The sequence below is a fragment of the Dasypus novemcinctus genome, chromosome 19 (genome assembly GCF_030445035.2).
Source record: "Dasypus novemcinctus isolate mDasNov1 chromosome 19, mDasNov1.1.hap2, whole genome shotgun sequence".
NCBI lineage: Eukaryota > Metazoa > Chordata > Mammalia > Cingulata > Dasypodidae > Dasypus > Dasypus novemcinctus.
In genome coordinates this window covers 3,298,805-3,319,786 of record NC_080691.1, presented here as the reverse complement: position 1 = coordinate 3,319,786, position 20,982 = coordinate 3,298,805, and the positions used below count along the sequence as shown (strand labels likewise).

The following is a 20,982-nucleotide window of genomic DNA, read 5'->3' as shown; positions in this document are numbered from 1 at the left end:
GATGTACATGTCCAGGAAGCACAATGCACCCCAAACAGCATGAATCTCAACAGACCTACCCCAAGATATATACTTGTCAAATTATCCAATGCTCTAGACAAAGAGAAAATATTAAAAGCAGCAGGAGAAAAGAGAACTATCACATACAAAGGAGGATCCATAAGATTAAGTGCTGATTTCTCATCTGAAACCATGGAGGCAAGAAGACAGTTCTATGACATAGTCAAGATACTAAAAGTAAAATATTTCCAACTGAGAATACTCTATCCAGCAAAGTTAGAATTCAAAAATGATGGAGAGTTCAAAATATTCACAGTAAACAAAAACTAAGAAGGGTATGCCAACAAGAATCCTGACCTTCAAGAAATGCTAAAGGGAGTTCTGCAGGAAGAAAGAAAAAAAAACAAGACAGACAGAATTGGAGGAGAGCGTAAGAGCAACTAAAAACCAGAAACAGAAAAAAAATCAAACAGAATATGACAAACACAAATCCTAAGAAATTATGGCTAATATAAGTAATTCCTTGAAAGTAATAACACTGAATGTCAATGGATTAAAGTCACCTTTCAAGAGACTCAGACTGGAAGATTGGATAAGGAAATATGACCCATCTATATGTTGTCTGCAAGAAGTACATCTTAGACACAGGGATTCAAGGAAAGTGAATGGCTGGAAAACAATCTTACAAGCAAACAATAAGCCAAAAAAAAAAAAAAAGGCAGGAATAGCTATATTGATATCAGACAAAATAGACTTTAAATGCAAAACAATTGTGAGAGACTAAGATGGACACTACATATTAGTGAAGGGGATAATCTTTCAACAAGAAAGAACAATCATAAACATTTATGCTCCTAACAAGGGTTCCTCAAAATACATGAGGCAAACACTGGAAAAACTAAGTGAAAGAATAGATGCTTCTACAATTATAGTGGGGGAATTTAATACACCACTAACAACTTTGGACAGAACATCTGAAAAGAGAATCGATAGAGAAACAAAGACTTTGAACAATATATTAGAGTAGTTGGACCTAATCGACATACAGATCATTACACCTAAATACAGCAAGATATACATTTCTCTCAAGGGCATAGGGATCATTCTCCAAGATAGACCATATGCTAGGACACAGAAAAAGTCTCAATAAATTCAGAAAGATAGAAATCATACAAAATAGTTTATCTGACCACAGTGGAATGAAGCTGGAAATCTGCAAGGGCCAGAGACCCAGATTTGGAAGATAAACAACACACTCTTAGAAAAACAGTGGGTCAAGGAGGAAATCTCAGAAGAAATCAATAACTACCTTAAAACTAATGAAATGATAACACAACATATCAAAACTTATGGGATGCAGCAAAAGCAGTACTGAGGGGGAAATTTATAGCCATAAATTCATACATCAAAAAAGAAGAAAGAGCTAAAGTTGAAGAACTAAATGCACACTTGGACCACTTAGTAAAACAACAAAGTAACCACACAGGAAGAAGAAAGAAAGAAAGAACAAAGATAAGAGCAGAAGTAAATGAAAGAGAAAATAAGAAAGCACTTGAAAAATATACAAAACCAAGAGCTGGTCCTTTGAGAAGATCAATAAAATTGACAAATCCTTAGCTAGATTAAGAAAAAAAGAAAGAAGATGCAAATATAGAAAATAAGAAATGAGAAAGGAGATATCACCCCTGACCCCACAGAAATAAAGACTATCATAAGAAGATACTTTGAAATACTATATTCCAACAAAAACAACAATTTAGAGGAAGTGGAGAAATTCCTAGAAACACATAAGCAGCCTACATTGACAAAAGAAGAAGTTGACAATCTCAACAAACCAATCACAAGTAAAGAGATAGAATCAGTAATTAAAAACCTCCCAACCAAAAAGAGCCCTGGGCCAGATGGTTTCACAGGTGAATTCTTAAAACATTCCAGAAAGAATTAACACCAAACTTGCTTAAAATCTTCCAAAAAATTGAAGCAGAAGGAACACTGCCTAACTCATTCTATGATGCCAACACTACCCTCTTACCAAAGCCAAACAAAGACACCAAAAGAAAGGGGAATTACAGACCAATCTCTCTAATGAATCTTGACACAAAAAATCCTCAACAAAATACTTGTTAATCGTATTCCATGATACATTAAATGAATTACACACCATGACCAAGTGGGGTTCATTCCTGGTATGCAAGAATGGTTCAACATAAAAAAAATCACTTAATGTAACACACCACATAAACAGATTGAAGGAAAGAAAAACCACATGATCATATCTATAGATGCAGCAAAAGGAATTTGACAAAATGCAGTACACTTTCTTGATAAAAACACTGCAAAAGATCAGAATAGAAGGAAATTTTCTGAACATGATAAAGAGTATATATGAAAAACCCACAGCTAACATCATTTACAATGGTGAAATCCTAAAATCTTTCCCTCTAAGACCAGGAACAAGACAATGATGCCCACTATCAACCCTCCTATTTAACATAGCCTTAGAAGTACTTGCTCGAGCATGTAGGCAGGAAGCAGACATAAAAGACATCCAAATTGGAAAGGAAGAAGTCAGAATTTCACTATTTGCAGATGATATGATCCTATACATAGAAAATCCTGAGACGTCTACAACAAAGCTTCTAGAACTTATAAATGAGTTCAGTAAAGATGCAGATTACAAGATAAATACACAAAAATCTGTAGCACTTCTGTGCACCAATAATGAGCAATCTGAGGAGGAAATCAGGAATCAAATATCATTCACAATACTAAATTAAAAAATCAAATACCTAGGAATACATTTAACTAAAGATGTAAAAGACTTATACACAGAAAACTACTCAACACTGTTTAAGGAAATCAAAGGAGACCTAAATAAATGGAGGAATTACTGGAACATGGATAGGAAGACTAAATATTATTAAGATGTCTATCCTACAAAAACTCATCTACAGATTCAATGCAATCCCAAGAAAAATCAACACATCATTCTTTAATAAACTAGAGAAATTATGAAATTTATTTGGAAAGGAAAGAGACCCTGAATAGCCAAAGACATATTGAAAAAAAAAATGAAATTGGAGAAATCACACTACTTGACTTCAAAACGTACTACAAAGCTACAGTAGTGAAAACAGCATTGTATTGGCACAAGGATAGACACACTGACCAATGGAACTGAACTGAGAGTTCTTATATAGATCCTCATATATACGGCCATATTTGACAAGGCCACCAAATCCTCTCGACTGGGATAGAATAGCCTTTTCAACAAATGGTGCCTAGAGAACTGGATATCCATATGTAAAAGAATGAAAGAGGATTACCAACTTACACCTTACACAAAAATCAACTCAAGATGGATCAAAGACCTAAATATAAGATCCAAGACCATAAATACCTTGGAAAGCAAAGTACTGAAGCATCTACAGGACCTTGTAATTGGAAATGGCTTCATGATTTTCACACCAAAAGCATGAGTAGCAAAAGAACAAAGAGAGAAATGGGACTTCCTCAAAATTAATGCTTTCTGCACCTCAAAGGAGTTTGTCAGGAAAGTGAAAAGAGAGCCTACACAATGGGAGAAAACATTTGTTAACCATATATCTGATAGAGGACTTATATCTTGCATATATAAAGAACTCGTATATCTTGAAAATAAAAAGACAAACATCCCATTTAAAAAATGGGAAAAATATTTGAACAGACACCTCTCCAAAGATGATATACAAATGGATAAAAAACACATGAAAAAATGCTCAAAATCCTAGCTATTAGGGAAGTGCAAATCAAAACAATAATGAGATACCACCTTACTACCATATAACTGGCAGCTGTCAAAAAATGAGACTACAATTGTTGGAGAGGATGTGGAGGGATGGGAACACTTATCTACTGCTGGTGGGAATGCAGAAGGATCCAGCCATTCTGGAGGACAGTTTGGCAGTTTCTCAAAAAACTAGCTATAGATTTGCGATATGACCCAGCAATTCCACTGCTGGGTATATACCCAGAAGATCTGAAAACAAGGACACAAACTGATATATGCATACCAATGTTCATAGCAGCACTATTCACTATTGCCAAAAGTTGGAATCAACCTAAATGCTTAGCAACAGATGAATGGATAAATAAAATGTGCTATATACATACAATGGAATACTACTCAGCTATAAGAACAAATAAGTACAAACACATGTGAAAACATGAATGAATCTTGAGAACCTTATGTTGAGTGAAGCAACCCAGGCATTGAAGGACAAATACTACATGACCTCTCTGATATGTCATAAGTAAACCAAGCTGTCTCAGAGAGCTAGAGAGTGGATGATAAACTTTAAGGTAGTTGGAGGGCAGAGGAAGGTTGTGAGCTGACAGCTACTTGGGTGAAATCTATGATAAGCTGCAGGTAAGTATTTGTACAGGGAGGGGATAAAATGGGGACATGGGAATAATTTAGGGTGGGACTGCGTGGGCTTTAGGGGTGCTAGGAATGGGAGGATGGGTCAATTTGGCCACGAAATTGGGGAGAGGGTGAGGGGAACATTTGACCGTGGTAGATTGTCAGGTATGTGGTTGAAATTATGGTGCAGAGAAAACTCTTTAGAGAATATAATATGGATGGTTGCCTGTTTGTGATGCTTAAGGGGGGTGCATCTGACACAGGGCAAGTTTCTGAGGAGTGTGTGAGTGCTCATTTTGTCATAGTGGATTATATCATTGGGTGGAGACCCATACAATGAGAGTGAAGGTATACCCACATCCTGGGGAGGACTGATGTTCTCAAACAGAGGGAATTGTATCTCTTGAGAGAATTGGTGGCTCCCAATGGGTTAGGGCAGTCAAGTAAGTGAAGCCCTCAACATTTTTACAAGGATCTCTGAATATGGTCCTTCAAGTAATGAAGATTGATTGTCATGGTGGGCCCTGTGGGGAGGGGGAAAGAGATGTTGAATACATGGAATCAGGGTAACTGTGGGGCAATGGAAGTGTTCCACAAGATCATGCCATGATGGATTAGGCCATGTTAAATTATATAAAAAATGTATAAAAGTCTATAGGCTAAAATGTAAACCATAATGTAAACCCAAATAGAACCATGTTTGAAAGCTATTGTTTCAATATCCGTACACTAGCTGCAGCAAATATAATATGGACATGTAAAAAGATCACTGTTGGGTAAGGGACAAAGAGCTTGATATTGGATATGTGCGAGTACCATATATTGTATATGTGAATTACTGTGAACTAAAACTTATGTCAAGAGAAACTTAATAAAGAGGAAAAAGAAAGAAAAGAGGTAGACACTGAGGAAGAAATGGAAGAAATTGCCTTGCCACTGTACATACAGGGCAACACTTGTAGCAGTGATGAAAGGCAAAATGTCAAAAACAAAGCTTTTTCAATTTTTCATTTCTTTGATACCCAATTTATTTTCCCTTTATTTAATTTTTCTAAATTCCTATGTATTCTTTATCTAACCTTTAAAAGCACCACTATATTCCATTTTTCTATTAATGGAACCTGGCAATATATTGGGCTTCCTTTTTGAAGAAGTTTGGAGTACAGAGGGGTTCACCTATGGTGGGGGAGGAGCACGTGTGTGGGGTGTCATTAGTGGGGGCACACGGTTGGGAGGGAGTTCTCCAGGGCATGTATACAGGGTACACAGAAAGGTTTGTATATTTTCATAGTGGTTTCCATTGCAAATGACAGATGAAAGAGTGCTGTGTTCCTGACCAGGGGAGCTCTATCACATTCCCCAATGGAACAACAACAATCCCCCAAGTGCAATGGCAAAGACCAATAAAAATGGATGATCCAATAATGAGCACTTGATATTGATGGCTCCAATTATGAACCTGTGTGCCTGAAATATGAACTAGACCTATAGCTGTGGGGTGCCTAAGAGTTACTTCCTGAGAGCCTCCATGTTGCTCAAATGTGGCCACTCTCCAAGCCAAACTCAGCATATAGATGCATTGCCTTCCCCCCGGCATGGGACATGACTCCCGGGGATGAGCCTCTCTGGCACCAAGGGATTACAACCAAGCAGCAGCTGATGATGTAACTACAAAAAGACCATGAAGAGGTCAACTCAGACCGGCAGAATATCTCAGCCTACATGTGATATCAGGTGTTAAAAACTGCTTTTTGACTTTGGATAAAAAGGGAAGTTGGAAAAGACAAGTCAGTTTATATGGCTAAGAGTCTCCAAAAAATAGTAAGGAGGTCATCAGGGCATGATGCTTATGCATGCCTCAGCAGGGTACCAGAGGCAGCCAAGGTAGATGGAAACCCAGGTGCTGGTTCTCCTGAGGGCTGCAGTGGCCCACAGGTTTCTATGGTCAAGGCAGATGGCTCTGGAGTTCAGGGCCATGTCAGTTGGCCCTACTTTGCAGTTTGTGTTCCTGAGTGTGATGAAGTAGGACTCAGATATAACCTTTCTACACATGCCTTTTCTGTCACTTTTACCAGACCTGTGGTTGGCATTTGGGTTGGTGTATACTCAGGAGTCCTGAATCTCTGAACTGTCCATGTGATGGCCAGGCCCTGGGCCTCAGCAGACTTGCAGCTCCTACCCTCTGTTTTCTTGGACTTACCCTGGCTATCTGATAGGGAGGTCAAGAGGATCAACCACACCAGGGAGCCAAGAGTGCCTACAGCTGCAAGCAGGAGAATTGCATCCATCATCTATGTGGAATCTAAACACCTCTTGATGTAGAGGGGGACTGGACATAGCCATCCCAGGTCCACAGGATGGAGGAATAGAGTATGGATTAGAGTGGACTTACTGGTGTTCTGCTAGGGAACTATTGTGATTACTAAGGGAAGAAACTGTAGTAGTGATGTGGAGAGGGTGGCCATGGTGGCTGCTGATTGTCAGGAGAGGGAAGAAGCAATATGGTTTGGGGGCATTTTCAGGATTTGGAGTTGTTCTAGGTGGTGCTGCAGGGATGGGTGCTGGACATTGTGTATCCTGTCATGGCCCACTGGGTGGACTGGTGGAGAGTGTGGACTACAATGTGGACCACTGTCCATATGGTGCAGCGGTTCTCCAAAATGTATTTGCCAGGTGCAGTGGATATGCCAGAATGATGGAAGAGCTTTTTGATGTGGGAGGGGTGGCATGGCTGGGGTGGGGGGGTATTTGGGGGCCTCGTATTTTTATTGTAACATTTAAAAGGATATAAAGAAGAAAAAATTAAAAAATTTAAAATTTGAGTTCCTGTTGTGTGTGACATACAGAATTAAGCACTTTATAAATGTCTCAATCATTCTAACAGAAACCATAAGAAGATGGAAATATTTTATCTACTGGATTAAAAAAAATTCAAAAAGGGTTAACTGGACCAAGACAGCATATCCTATAAGTGGCAGGATTATCAGACTCCAATACCAATGTTCCTTCTACTGTTGTTTGTAATGATTAGGTTCTCCATGGTTTTTAAAATAGTCTATACATCTTAAGTAAAACAGTATTTTTTTCATAATAAAGACATACAGACTAATGAACCAATCAAGTTTAACTGCTTTTTGGCTGCTATTGCATTAGTATAACATGATCACACTAGTTACCACATGCTAATAAGAAGCTCTTGCTGCCAGTTTAATATCCTTGATAAATAAAAAGAAAATTACACAATATATATTTTAAAAAACAGATCAATATGAGTAAAAATAAAAGGGATACTTGGTAGAAAAATGGTTGGGAACTTTTCTCTTGGGTAGAAGTAGTACTTCAAATGCTATGTGCAATATGACTATATTAAGTATTGCAAGAGTGATGATTTTTTTCTCAGTCTTTCAACATATTTGAAAACATCATCATACCGCTTGGCTTTCCTATTATAAACAAAACAAAAAAACACAGAAAACATTAAAATGCTTGTATGCTTTACAAAAAATTCCTAAGACAAATAAACCATACCAAAATTATACAACCTACTTTTTTAGTTTTCCAAAGTTTTGAAGAGAAAAACATTTAATGTTCTAATTTAGATGTGCAAGTGCACAGTTTGGTGTAGTAACCAGTTAAAAACTATAGAATTCAGACAATACTATAACAATTTAACAACCAAAATTATCTTTTATATTAATTCATTCCTAAATATTCAGAAAGTGACTCTCTTATTTCTGTACCCTTATAACTTAATACCTTTACTCTTTTATAGCACAAGTATTGCAATACATTCTAACTGATATTCAGCTGTTTATGAACCTATTCTATAACTTTTCTAGTAAACTAAACTTAAAGCCATGTACAATTCATCTTTTACTATCCATTGTGTCTTGCACAGTATTGTCAAAGAAATGAATTGTTGCAGCTTATGCCAAACTGTAATGCAATAAGGAATGCCATGTAATGTTTCAAAAAGTAGCATCAAATGGCTTTTTTTGGGGGGGGAGGGTACATGTATATTATTAAAATATTTGAACATGTGACTAAAATAATGAAGTAAAACTCATACATAATTCATTTTTCCTTGATTGTATTGAATCATTTTCTCTACAAGGGGGAAAGTCAATTAATAACCTAAAATAAAGGAGGGGTGAATTCCATAGCATCATTTTAATCAAATTTTTAGTCTTATTCAACCAAGTTTATTCTCAGAAATAAATTTCAAATTGCAAAAATTTATTTTCTTTCACTTCAACATCCCTCCCTCTTCATCTAATAGTGCATTTCTGTAACTACTCTGTTCTATTCTTCACCCCAATCTTTTAGAAAGAGACAGCTCTTTCTTTTCATGGATAATATCTCTTGATTTCCAGGCCTTAAATATATAAACTATCACTTCTATTTTACTATCCATCTCTATCAATTGAATTCTTCCTCACCACCTATAAATGTGCTTAGCTTTCCCTTGGTCCTGATCTCTTCATTTGGTCTCTATTACTTATAGTTTCCTAAACAACACCTACTGGTTTGTCTGGGACTTTTCCCAGGTTTAGTACTGAAAGTCCCACTTCCCTGAAACCCCTAAGCCCTGGACAAACCATGATGGTTGGTCACTCTTATCATCATATACATAGATATACCAACAGTTGATCAAATTTGTGCCTCTAAAATGTCTTTAATGCTTTAACTATTAAAACGGCTTTAGATGGTTCCTCACTGCCCATCAAATAAGGTCAAAGTCCCCTGGCAGAGTACTCAGCAACCATATGTTGAATTGTTCTTCCCCTAAACTCCAATTCCAATGTATTTTTCTAATCTTATACCCAATACTCAATTCATTCAACCAATATTTGTTGAATGACTTGTGCCATGCCCTGTGCTAGAGGCAGGGATTACAGGCAAGAAAATCAGTTTCACCAAGTCCTCCCAATGGAATAATATAGTAACACACATTTTGTGCTTCAGGCCCACTCAACTTCCACCATTTACTGCCCTATGACTTGCTCCCTGTCTCCCCAGTCTTGACTACTCAAAACCTTTTTCTTATCTTTTGGTTCAGCTAATGCCACCTCTTTCCTGACACCTTACCTGACTTTTCCCTCCCCTCTCCCCTCAAAAGAGATTTTATTTTCTTCAGAGCCATCTCTGATTTGTCTGGGAACCATTCTTTTGGCAATATTACATTCCACCCTTATTCATGACTATATAATTCTTTTATATCCCTTATTAGATGACAAGCTCCTTCAAGGGCACATATGTGGTCTTAATCTACATCTCCCAAAAAATACAGAATATGACTTACATTCATTTGATAATTGAGTAACATATTACATTCAGAAATAATGAAATGAAATTTAAAAATAATTCTTCAAATACCCCTTTTGAAAAAATTCAAAGTTTGAAACAAATTAACTCTTTATCTCCTATAACCCAAAACTGGAAATAAAACATATCTTTACAGCCAGACTCTGAAAACAGTAAAAATTTAACAAATTAATTATGTACAAATTTTCTCTGTAGTAGGTAAATCCTATAAAAGGCAGTGATTTCCCACAAAATCTTTAGGAATTGGAAAGGTTTCTATATCTCCTTTATCATCTTCAATGTCATCAAAATTGCTGCTGTCTATGTCACTGCTGAGTTCAGGTACTATAGGAGCTGCAGCTATTAAAGTGAAAGAAATGAATTATTTCATTCATAATCAAAATACAAGATATAAACTAGGTGGTGGACCTAGCCCAGTGGTCAGGGCATCCGTCTACCACATGGGAGGTCCGCCGTTCAAACCCTGGGCTTCCTTGACCGGTGTGGAGCTGGCCCATGTGCAGTGCTGATGCATGAAAGGAGTGTCGTGCCACACAGGGGTGTTCCCCACATGGGGGAGCCCCATGCGCAAGGAGTGCACCCCGTAAGGAGAGCCACCCAGAACAAAAGAGAGTGCAGCCTGCCCAGGAATGGCACCACCCACACGGATAACTGACAGAACAAGATGATGCAACAAAAAGAAATACAATAGTTCATGAATATCATTAAGGCCACTCTAATCCATATTCTTTTCCTCCATCCTGTGGACCTAGTAATGATTGTGTCCACTCCACATCTATATCAAGAGGGGCCTTAGATTCAACATGGATGCTGGATGCAATCCTCCTGCTTTCAGTTTTAGGCACTCTTGGTTTCCTGGTGTGGTGATTGACCTTCTTCAACTCCATGTTAGCTGAGTGCAGTAAGTCCAATAAACCAGAGTGTAGGAGCTGAAGTCTCTTGAGGCTCAGGGTCTGGCTATCACATGGTCAGTCTAGAGATTCAGGTCCCATGGGTATATATTAAACCCCAGCACCAACTACAATTCTGGTAAAAGTAACAGGAGAGGCTTGTCAAAAAAGATCACATCTGAGTCCAGCTCCATCACAAAGGAACCCAAACTCCAAAGAAGGGCCAACTGACATGGCACTGAACTCCATTTGCCATGACCATAGAACCTGTGGGTCTCTGTAGCCCTCAGAAGAACCAATACCTAAGGTTGTATCTACTTTGTCTCTGAGACTCTGCTGAGGTGTGCATAAGGGAAACTCCTCTGTTTAGCTCCCAGCTCTTTTTGGAGACTCATAGCCATAAAAACTCATTTGTCCTTTCCATTTCCCCCTGGATTCAGGTCAAAAAGCATTTTTAATTCCTGGTATTATATGTAGACTGAGATTTTCTGCTGGTCCGAGTTGAACCTTTTATTCAAGGTCATTTTCTAGTTACATCATCAGCTGGTACTTGGTAGTAATCCCTCTGTGCCAGGGAGGCTCATCCCCAGGAGTCATGTCCCACATATTGGGGAAGGCAATGCATTTACATGCTGAGTTTGGTTTTGAGATTGGCCACATTTGAGCAACACAGAGGCTCTCAGGAGGTAACTTTTAGGCACCCTGCAGCTCTAGGCCTTGTTCTTATTTCAGGTGCACAGGCTGACAAGGATTGTCATTAGTATCAAGGGCTCATTGTTGGACCTTCATTCTTTTTTGGTCATTGCCATTGCACTTGGGGGCTGAAGATGCAGGCATCGGGGCAGGAAGATGGCAGCAGCACAGCACAGCAACTGGTACCATGTGCCCAGCCCTCCTCCTCCATGCCATCATCTATTGCCAGGATCCTGTAATTTGGGTGTGTTAAGTTTAACCTGCATCCATCCACCTGACAGTCCTGGTGCCTTCAGGTTCTCCCTTTCCCAGCATCAGCCATCTGGGTAACTCACCCTTCACCCCACCCACTGGCTCTCCGGGACAGGGCCATGGAGTACATGTAGTTGGAAGTCGAAGTCCTCACCTTCCCACAGTGCAAAGAAGATGCTGAGGAGTGGCCCTGTCTTATGAGATGAGAGATGGAGGAAAGTTTACCTGGATTGTTTTTAGGCCCATATTCATCTGCTATGAAAAGCAAGGTATGAACTTTAGGTCAGATCCACCAAGAGATTTCATTAACCAACATTTCTGGGCCATCTGTAATGTGGAAACAGGGAATAACCCATATAAAATACATAAGACAAAATGTTGAAGCACACTTCATTGAACCAAACTTTCAGCAATTACTTAGATAGTCTTGAATAATGCAGTTCATTCAGTTAAAAATATAATACTTTTTTTTTCCCCCATGACTAAAGAATTTATTGATGGGAGCTTCCAACCTGGAGGAAGAGTTCTTGTCATGGGCATGCAGTATCTCCAGGAGTGCTGTTTCTGTTATTGCACACATCATGGAAACATTTAGAATGAAGTTCAGAGATGCATTTGCTTATGTGCAAGAAAGAAGATTTTGTATTAATCCTAATACTGGATTTGTCCATCAACTTCAGGAATAGGAAGCCATCTACCTAGAAAATTTAACAATACAAATAACCTCACCACTACAGATAGAAAGATCATTCTCTGTCCATTCTGGTACCACAGGCAGTTTGAAAAGAAGACATGAAGAAGACTGTGATTTTGGAAACATGGAAGTGGTGACTGCAGAGAATGGCTTACTGAAAGGCAGCATTATAGAAGATGTGAGTTTCTATTTGGGAAGAAAAAATTACTAGAGACAATAATAATGTGAAATGGTAAAATAACAAGTAGTTTCCTTTCAATAATATGTGGCTTCTAGGCCTGTTTCTCTGCAATGTGTTGAGCAACATTTTGGGAAGATGTTGGACATCTGCGATAGGTAGCACTGGTGGTTTTACTCCTTTTTGGTATTATTTTTTCTTTATAGTTTTATTATAAACCAAGAATTTTGGACTTGCAAAGAGGTATTATTGCAATAATGTACTTTTTATATCTGAAATTTATTTGTATGGATATGAAGGTATTAATTTAAACAAAATGCAAGGGATTTGTTTATAAAATTTGGGTAATTTATAACAAAATTTCTGAAACTTGCTAAAACTTCATTTTTTGTTATATATATTGCATTTAAAAAATTTTAAAGCTCAGTTTTATGATGGAGCCTCTTACAGAATCATTTTTTTAAAATGCAGGAATCTGCTACATTTGTCTTTTTTATAATAGTGTAACTCAATACCTTAAATGTCTTTATTCTTCTAAGCTCCTCTTGATCCTTTACTAATAGTCTTTAAATCATGTCATTAGCCAACTTTCCTCACTTAAACATAATCCAGCTAATGCTTCCTTTCTTCTTTCTTGTTACCTTCCTAATTTGTTTATTCTATTTTTTAAAGTATAATAAACAAAGGAAGATATTTTACTTTATATTACCAGATTCTCTCCCCAAAAAACGATAAAAGTTTCAAGTAACTTTCCTTTTTGCATTACTTTTTATTTTCACCTATTCTTTTGAGAACCTGCTCTGCTTTTGTTTTCATTTTGTCCAAAATGGTTCTGAATAGAATATACCAAATATAACACTATTGGGTTTTTTCCCTAAGTGAAACCCAAAAAATAAAAGTGCCTTGTATCATTTAAAGAATAAAAAGATAAATCCTTGTGACCTCCAATTTAGTATACAGAATAAAAAATAAGACTAATGTTTTTCTATAATTTCGCTGTTTTTTACACTATAAATTAGTTTAAATAAAACATACTAAGGTTTGAAGAGACCTCAGTAAATTATTTGGAACATGGAATGTTTACTCCTGTTCGTTTTATGTTGTCTTAATGATTCTGTGAGATTTGTCTGGCCCAGACAGTTTTCCTTTGAAGATGAATTTACTGGATAAAGTGATTTGCAGGAGTCCTTACTGAAGTTCTTTAAATTGAGTTCATCCAAATTTCCCCCATAATTTGCATTAGCAAAGTCACTTTATGACTCCGTGGTTCTCCATATTTTTACTCATCCATATGAAAATTGTTCTAAGGAAAACAATTGCAGTTTGAAGTATGTGATGTGTAAGGCAGGAGAGGAGTATTCTTAACTTTTTATAATTGATACTTTTAGGGTAGCACAAACAAAACTACTTTGTATTTCACTTTTTTTTTAGTCCTCTTGAGGTGCTTTAGTGATGGGAATGTTTTCTCTACATTCCCCTATTACCAAGAGGTACTATGCAAAGTAACCTCTTACACTAAGTTACTTGCTTTTTTCCCTATGGTGTGTGATGTAATAATAGAGTAAAAACTTTTTTATCCCACATAGTAAGAGTTAATTCCTATTGATCCAGGTCATATTCCTCTTCCAATTTCCCTTCCCTTCTCACAGTTTATCATCCTGAAAACAGCATAATGTTAATCCCATTGTGGTGAAGCATTCTGATGTGTGATTAGGATATTTGTTGTGGTGGTCTAGTGAAGTCAAGATATGCATTAGTGTCTGCTGGGGGTAGGGAATGGGAGAAAGAGATGTGATGTGGGGGCATTTTTGGGACTTGGAGTTGTCCTATGTGGTGCTGCGGGGACAGTTACCAGACATTGTATGACCTCCCATGGCCCACTGTGTAGACTGTGGGAGAGTGTGGGCTATGGTGTGGACCACTGACCATGAGGTGCAGCAGAGATCAGAGATGTATTCACCAAGTACAATGAATGTCTCATGATGATGGAGGAGGTTGTTGTTATGGGGGGAGGAGTGGAGTGAGGGGGGTGGGGGATATATGGGGACCTCATATTTTTTAATGTAACATTAAGGAAAAAAAGAAACACAGATTCCTGTGCCACTGACAACAACAGAAGCAGATAAAGTAGATGCAGCAAATAGACACAGAGAACAGACAACCGGGGTGGGCGAGGGGAAGGGGAGAGAAATAAATAAATAAATCTTAAAAAAAATATATATATATATATATATACCACCCCTCTACATCCCTTTACAGCAATGCTATAAAAATGAGGGCTGGTATATTTTCAATTATTGTTTTATTATGCTATAAAATTTCAATAACATCTTTCATTTTATCATTTCAAAGAATAAAACCTTAATAGTTTTTATTACTATTAATACTTTAGATCAGTACTGAATATAGATAAATCAGTTAAACATGGAAAGCATCATGATATTCTAGGTGTTAAAATTACAAGCAGCAATAACTTACACATAGATTTGTTTTTTTTAAAGATTTATTTATTTTATTATTTTCCCTCTTTTCCTCCTCCTGCCCTGCTGTTTTTGCTGCCTGTGTTGTCTTCTCTTCTCATTTTCTCTCCTGTAGGTGTCACTGGGATTCAATCCTGGAGACCTTTGATGTGGAAAGGTACTCTGTCAATTGTGCCACCTCAGTTCCTGGTTTCTGCTGTGCTTCACCTTGACTCTTCCCTTTCTCTCTTGATGTGTCATCATCTTGCTACATGACTCACTTGTGCAGGCACTGGCTCACCACACAGGCACTTGCATGGGCATGCTTTCTCTTCTTTTTCACCAGGAAGCCCCAGGGATCAAACCCAGGTCCTCCCATATGGTAGGTGGAAGCTCTATCATCACTTAACCCACATCCACTTCCCTGCACATAGATTTTAAAAGACTTCAGTACTCTATATTCTTTAAGTAGAAAATCAAGGTTGGTGCAAAAGGAATTGCAGTTTCGGACCATGAATCATTATAACTAGGCTCAAAAGCATCTTTATTAATCAAAACAGGAACCATTAAATCAACACATTTTTGCCAAGGAGAAATAAGTTTGCCTATTCCTGTAGCATAAAAACCTGTGCTTTGGGATTCAGCAAATTCTTGGAAAGCATTTTCTGCATCCTGCTGGTTGTGGAAGCATATCCCCTTCAAAAAGTTATCAAGATGCTTGAAGAAGTGATAGTTGGTTGGCAAGAATTCAGGTGAATATGGGGGATGAGGCAAAACTCCATGGCCCAATTCGTTCAATTTTTGAAGTGTTGGTTGTGCGATGTGTGGTTGGGTATTGTTGTGGATAAGAATTGGGCCCTTTCTGTTGGCCAATGCCAGCTGCAGGCACTGCAGTTTTCAGTGCATCTCCTTGATTTGCTGAGCGTACTTCTCAAATGTAATGGTTTTGCTGGGATTCAGAAAGCTTTAGTGGATCAGACCAACAGCAGACCACCAAACAGTGACCATGCCCTTTTTTGGTGCAAATTTGACTTCAGGAAGTGCTTTGGAGCTTCCTCTTGATCAAACCACTGGTCTGGTTGTTGCCGGTTGTTACATAAAATCCACTTTTTGTCTCTCATCACAATCGGATCAAGAAATGGTTCATTGTTGTTGTGAAGAGAACTCGACACTTACAAACAATGAATTTTGATTTTCAGTCAGTTCATGAGACACCCACTTATTGAGGTTTTCACCTTTCCAATGTGCAAAAAAATGCCAAATGACCACAGAATGGTCGACGCTGAGTTCTTCAGCAACTTCTCGTGTAGTTGTACAAAGATCAGCTTTGATGATTGCTCTCATTTTATCATTGTCAACTTCCAATAGCTGGCCACTATGCTCCTCATCTTCAAAGCTCTTGTCTCCTTTGCAAAACTTCTTGAATCACCACTGCACTGTATATTCGTTAGTAGCTCCTGGGCCAAATGTGCTGCTGATGTTGCAAGTTTTCTCTATTGCTTTACGACCGATTCTGAACTCAAATAAAATCGTCAGAATTTGCTTTCTGTCTAACATTTTTTCCATAGTCTAAAATAAACATAAAATAAACAGCAAATAAGTCATTAGCAAAAAAAAAAAAAAACCATAAAGCAAGAAATGCACATTAAAATGATGTATAAGCATTTTATTTAAGAATGTATTCCAATATCAAATGGCAAATTTCAACAATGCAAGACCACAATTACTTTTGCAGCACCCTAATACTGAATTACCCTTAAATGGATCATTATCAAATACACATAAAGAAAAAAATGAATTACTGTGTTTACCCTAATGTTTACCACAGTATGATTTCCATAATTGTTTGCTGATTTGTCAATGTAGGGTCATTCAAATTGGAGGATTATATTTCACCATTCTGAAAATTATTTGCCAGCCACTTAACAATTTAAGAAATGTATAATATTTATTGTAATAGTTTTAGGGAATACTGTTAATAAATACAAAGTGGCTTGCTAAGATATTAAGGAAATATTATTTTAGTTATAAATATTGCCACAGAAAAATCTGAAATGAGATATCTCAATTCAAAAATGACTTAACGGGGTGTCGGGCAAGATGGTGGCTGAGTGAGCTTACCTAATAATCTCTCCTGCAAAGAAGTGGCTGGGCAGCGTTAGAGGTTCTTTGGGACGAGGCTGTTTCAGGATTTTTGCAGGGCAGGAGGTGTCTGGACATCGATTTGGTGGGAAGGTAGCAGAGAAAATTCATCTATAAGATATAATTGAGACTCTATTACACAGAGGTGGGAGCTGCACATGGGACGCTCCCTCCTGGGGTGGGTGGAGCTGCAGCACAGGCACTGCCGTGGTGATATCTGGAGTCTCTGCAGTACTGGGGAATTCATAAGCCCTGAGCGGGCTATTGGGGGGTTAAGAGGATAGGAGGCCTTTGCAGACCAATTTGGGGAGACAAACAGAAGTTTTATTGCAAAGCGGGGAATTTTTGATTGTGGAAACAAATAATAGTGGTTCTGCCTAGAGCCCCGCCCCCCCAAGCCCAGCTGCCAATCTGCAGCAGACTTAAATCACTAGCAATAAAGAGACATCATCAGGAGGCTGTTACAGGGTCTGGCAGGGTGGGAGACGTCTGGAAGCTGATTAGGGGAATATTTTGTGAAGCGTGGGATTTCGGTTTTGGACTCTGTAATCGGCATTTCTGGCTGGAGCCCCAACCCTGGGCCTGGCTACTGATCTGCATCATTAAATTGGCTTCAGTGTAGAGATGCCCCCAGGTGGCCATTCTGGGGGCTTACAGGGTGAGAGGTGTCCTGAAGCCGAATTGGTGATACATCCACAGAATAGACCCCAATGAGTGAGTGAATTGCAGGGTTCAGACACATAAGATAGAGTTGGCAGATGTGCCCTCACCCATAGGGCTGGCACCCAGTTGTGGGGATTCCTGAAGCCTGTGCTGCACTGTGGTGCTCCCAGGCTCCCTGTTGACCAGATTTGAGGTTGCCAGGTCTGAGTCCCCTAAACCCTGGTGGCCCACACCCCAGAGACTCACACCTCTTGAGTCTTCAATATCTCACACTTTCCATCCCTGAATCCATCATGCCCTGAGGTCCATCTGAGGTCCTTGAATGTCCTAGCCCTCAATGTTTACGTTTTTTCTTTTGCTTTGTTTTCTTTGTATTTTTATTTTATTTTATTTTTTATTTTTTTTAATGTCCTGATTGCTAACATTGCATTATCTTCTAGTCTTTTCTCCCAGTGTATTCCCCAAAGTCTTTTTTTGTTTTTTGGGTTTTTTTTTTCAGTTATTTAGGGGTTTTTTGGTGTTATTGGTGTGGTTGTTGCTGTTGTGGTTGTCCTATATCTTTATTTTCTTTTCCCTAGTTGTTCCCCTCCCTTTACCAACCCCCTTTTTCTTTCTTCCTTTCTTCTCTTTTTTTCTTCTCTCTCTTGTCCCTCATTTTCTTCTTATTTTATCTTAATTACACAATAGGCACAGCAGGGAACACCTCACACTTGCTGGGTTTCCTCATCCTCCGCTGCCGCATTTCTGTGTGAATTGATTTTGGCTACCTACACTATCCCCTTTCCCCTACATCTTGATATCCCCCATCATCTACTATCTCTTCTATATCCCACCTCCCTTTCTTTGATCCCCAAAGTGTCTAACTCTTAATTTCTAATACCTTTGTTTTGTTTTCTGTCTTTTAGCCACTCTTGAAACTATGGCATTTCTTTCTTCTTTCCCTCTCACATGAAAACAATAGCTTTTTAATTCATACCATATTCCTCCCATATTCAGTCGACTACCTCATTATAGGTACTCTACCTACTGCTATAACTCTACACAACTTACATGAATCTAATATCCATCCTCCCACATCTCATATTGTTGCTCTGTTAACATTTATCAACAATACTCCTTTACAATTTTTCCTTGCTTACACAATTGCCTTTCCCTGGACCTAATATTTTCCTTTAAAGTGAACTCAACCAGCAATAAGAAATTAGAATAAGAAGAACAAAGTGACAAAGAGAAGATATAAAACTTACACAAAAACAACAGCTAATTAATCCCCAAGACTAGACAAAGAAGCTAAGGAACTGATTAAACCCGTCAAGATAAAATGATGACCAGACAGCAACAAAAATCTACAAACCAAACCAGTAATCAGGAAAAAATGACTGAATCCAATAAACAAACTAAAAACCAGGAGGGGAGCAGAACTTCACACAAGTAATTAAAGATTTCAGAATATTTATCACCGACAAATTTAATGAAGTAAAGAAAGAGGTTAACAACATGAAACAACACTTGGAGGGGAAATTGCAGACATATGCAAAAAGATAACAGATATGATGGGAATGAACAGCACAGTTCAAGAAATCAAAAATACACTGGCAGCAAATATCACCAGACTAGAAGAGGCAGAGCAGAGAATTAGTGATGTGGAAGACAGTACATCAGAAATCAAACAGATAGTAGAATTGGTTGATAAAAAGAGAGAAAAAATCCAGGTAGGACTTAGGGACCTGAATGACAACGCAAAACACACAAATATACGTATTATAGGCATCCCAGAAGGAGAAGAGAAGGGAAAGAGGTCAGAAGGAGAGTGGCAGGAAATAATGGCTGAAAACTTCCCAAATCTACTGAAAGAGACAGATGTACATATCCAAGAGGCACAGTGCACCCCAATCATCATAAACCCCAACAGGCCCACCCCAAGACATATACTTGTCAAATTATCCAACACTCAAGACAAAGAGAAAATTCTAAAAGCAGCAAGAGAAAAGAAAACCATCAAATACAAGGGAAGCTCCATAAGATTAAGTGCTGATTTCTCATCTGAAACCATGGAGGCAAGAAGGCAGTGGTATGATATAGTCAATGTACTAAAAGAAAAAAAATTTCCAACCAAGAATATCCAGCTAAACTAGTATTCAAAAATGATGGAAAGTTCAAAATATTCACAGATAAACAGAAACTGAAGGATTATGCCAACAAGAAACCTCCCCTTCAAGAAATTCTAAAGGGAGTTCTGCAGGAAGAAAGGAAAAAACAGAACAAGCAGAATTGGAGGAGAGTGTAAGAGCAACAAAAAAGACAAAAAGAGAAGGAGAAAAAACAAACAAACAAAATATGACAAAAAGAAGTCCAATCAAAATATGGCTAACACAAGTAATTCCTTGAAAGTAATAACACTGAATGTCAATGGATTAAACTCACCTATCAAAAGATTCAGACTGGGACCTTGGATAAGGAAATATGACCCATCTATATGCTGTCTACAAGAGACATATCTTAGACACAGAGACTCATGGAGGCTGAAAGTGAATGGTTGGAAAACAATCATACAAGCAAACAATAACCAAAAAAAGGCAGGAGTAGCTATATCAATATCAGACAAAATAGACTTTAAATGTGAAATGATTGTGAGAGACAAAGAAAGGTACTACATATTAGTGAAAGGGACCTGTCAAGATGATCAAACAATCATAAATGTTTAAGCTCCTAACAAGGGCGCCTCTAAATACATGAGGCAAACGCTGGAAAAACTAAGTGAAACAATAGATGCATCTACAATTATAGTGGGGGATTTTAATACACCACTATCAACTCTGGACAGAACATCTCAAAAGAGAATCACTAAAGAAACAAAATATTTGAACAGTATATTAGAGGAGCTGGATCTGATAGACACATATAGATCATTACACCCAAACACAGCAGGATATACATTTTTCTCAAGTGCACATGGATCATTCTCTAGGATAGACCATATGTGAGGCCAGAAAGAAAGGCTTAATGAATTCAGAAAATCGAAATCATACAAAATAATATCTCTGACCACAGAGGAGTGAAGCGGGAAATTTGCAAGGGCCAGAGGCCCAGATTTCACACCATGATTTGGAAAGTAAACAGCACACTCTTAGAAAAACAGTGGATCAAAGAGGAAATCTCAAAAGAAATCAATGACTACCTTGAAACAAATGATAATAACAAAACATACCAAAATTTATGGGATGCTGCAAAAGCAGTACTGAGAGGGAAATTTATAGCCATAAATTCATATATCAAAAAAGAAG

General features: G+C 38.0%; 2 pseudogenes; one reads left to right on the top strand and one right to left on the bottom strand.

Moving 5' to 3' along the window:
- Positions 1-20,982, bottom strand: part of LOC101446355 (rho-associated protein kinase 2-like) — a 342,498-nt pseudogene that overhangs the window by 299,525 nt on the left and 21,991 nt on the right.
- LOC139437004 (serine/threonine/tyrosine-interacting protein pseudogene) lies at positions 11,682-12,467 on the top strand (annotated as a pseudogene).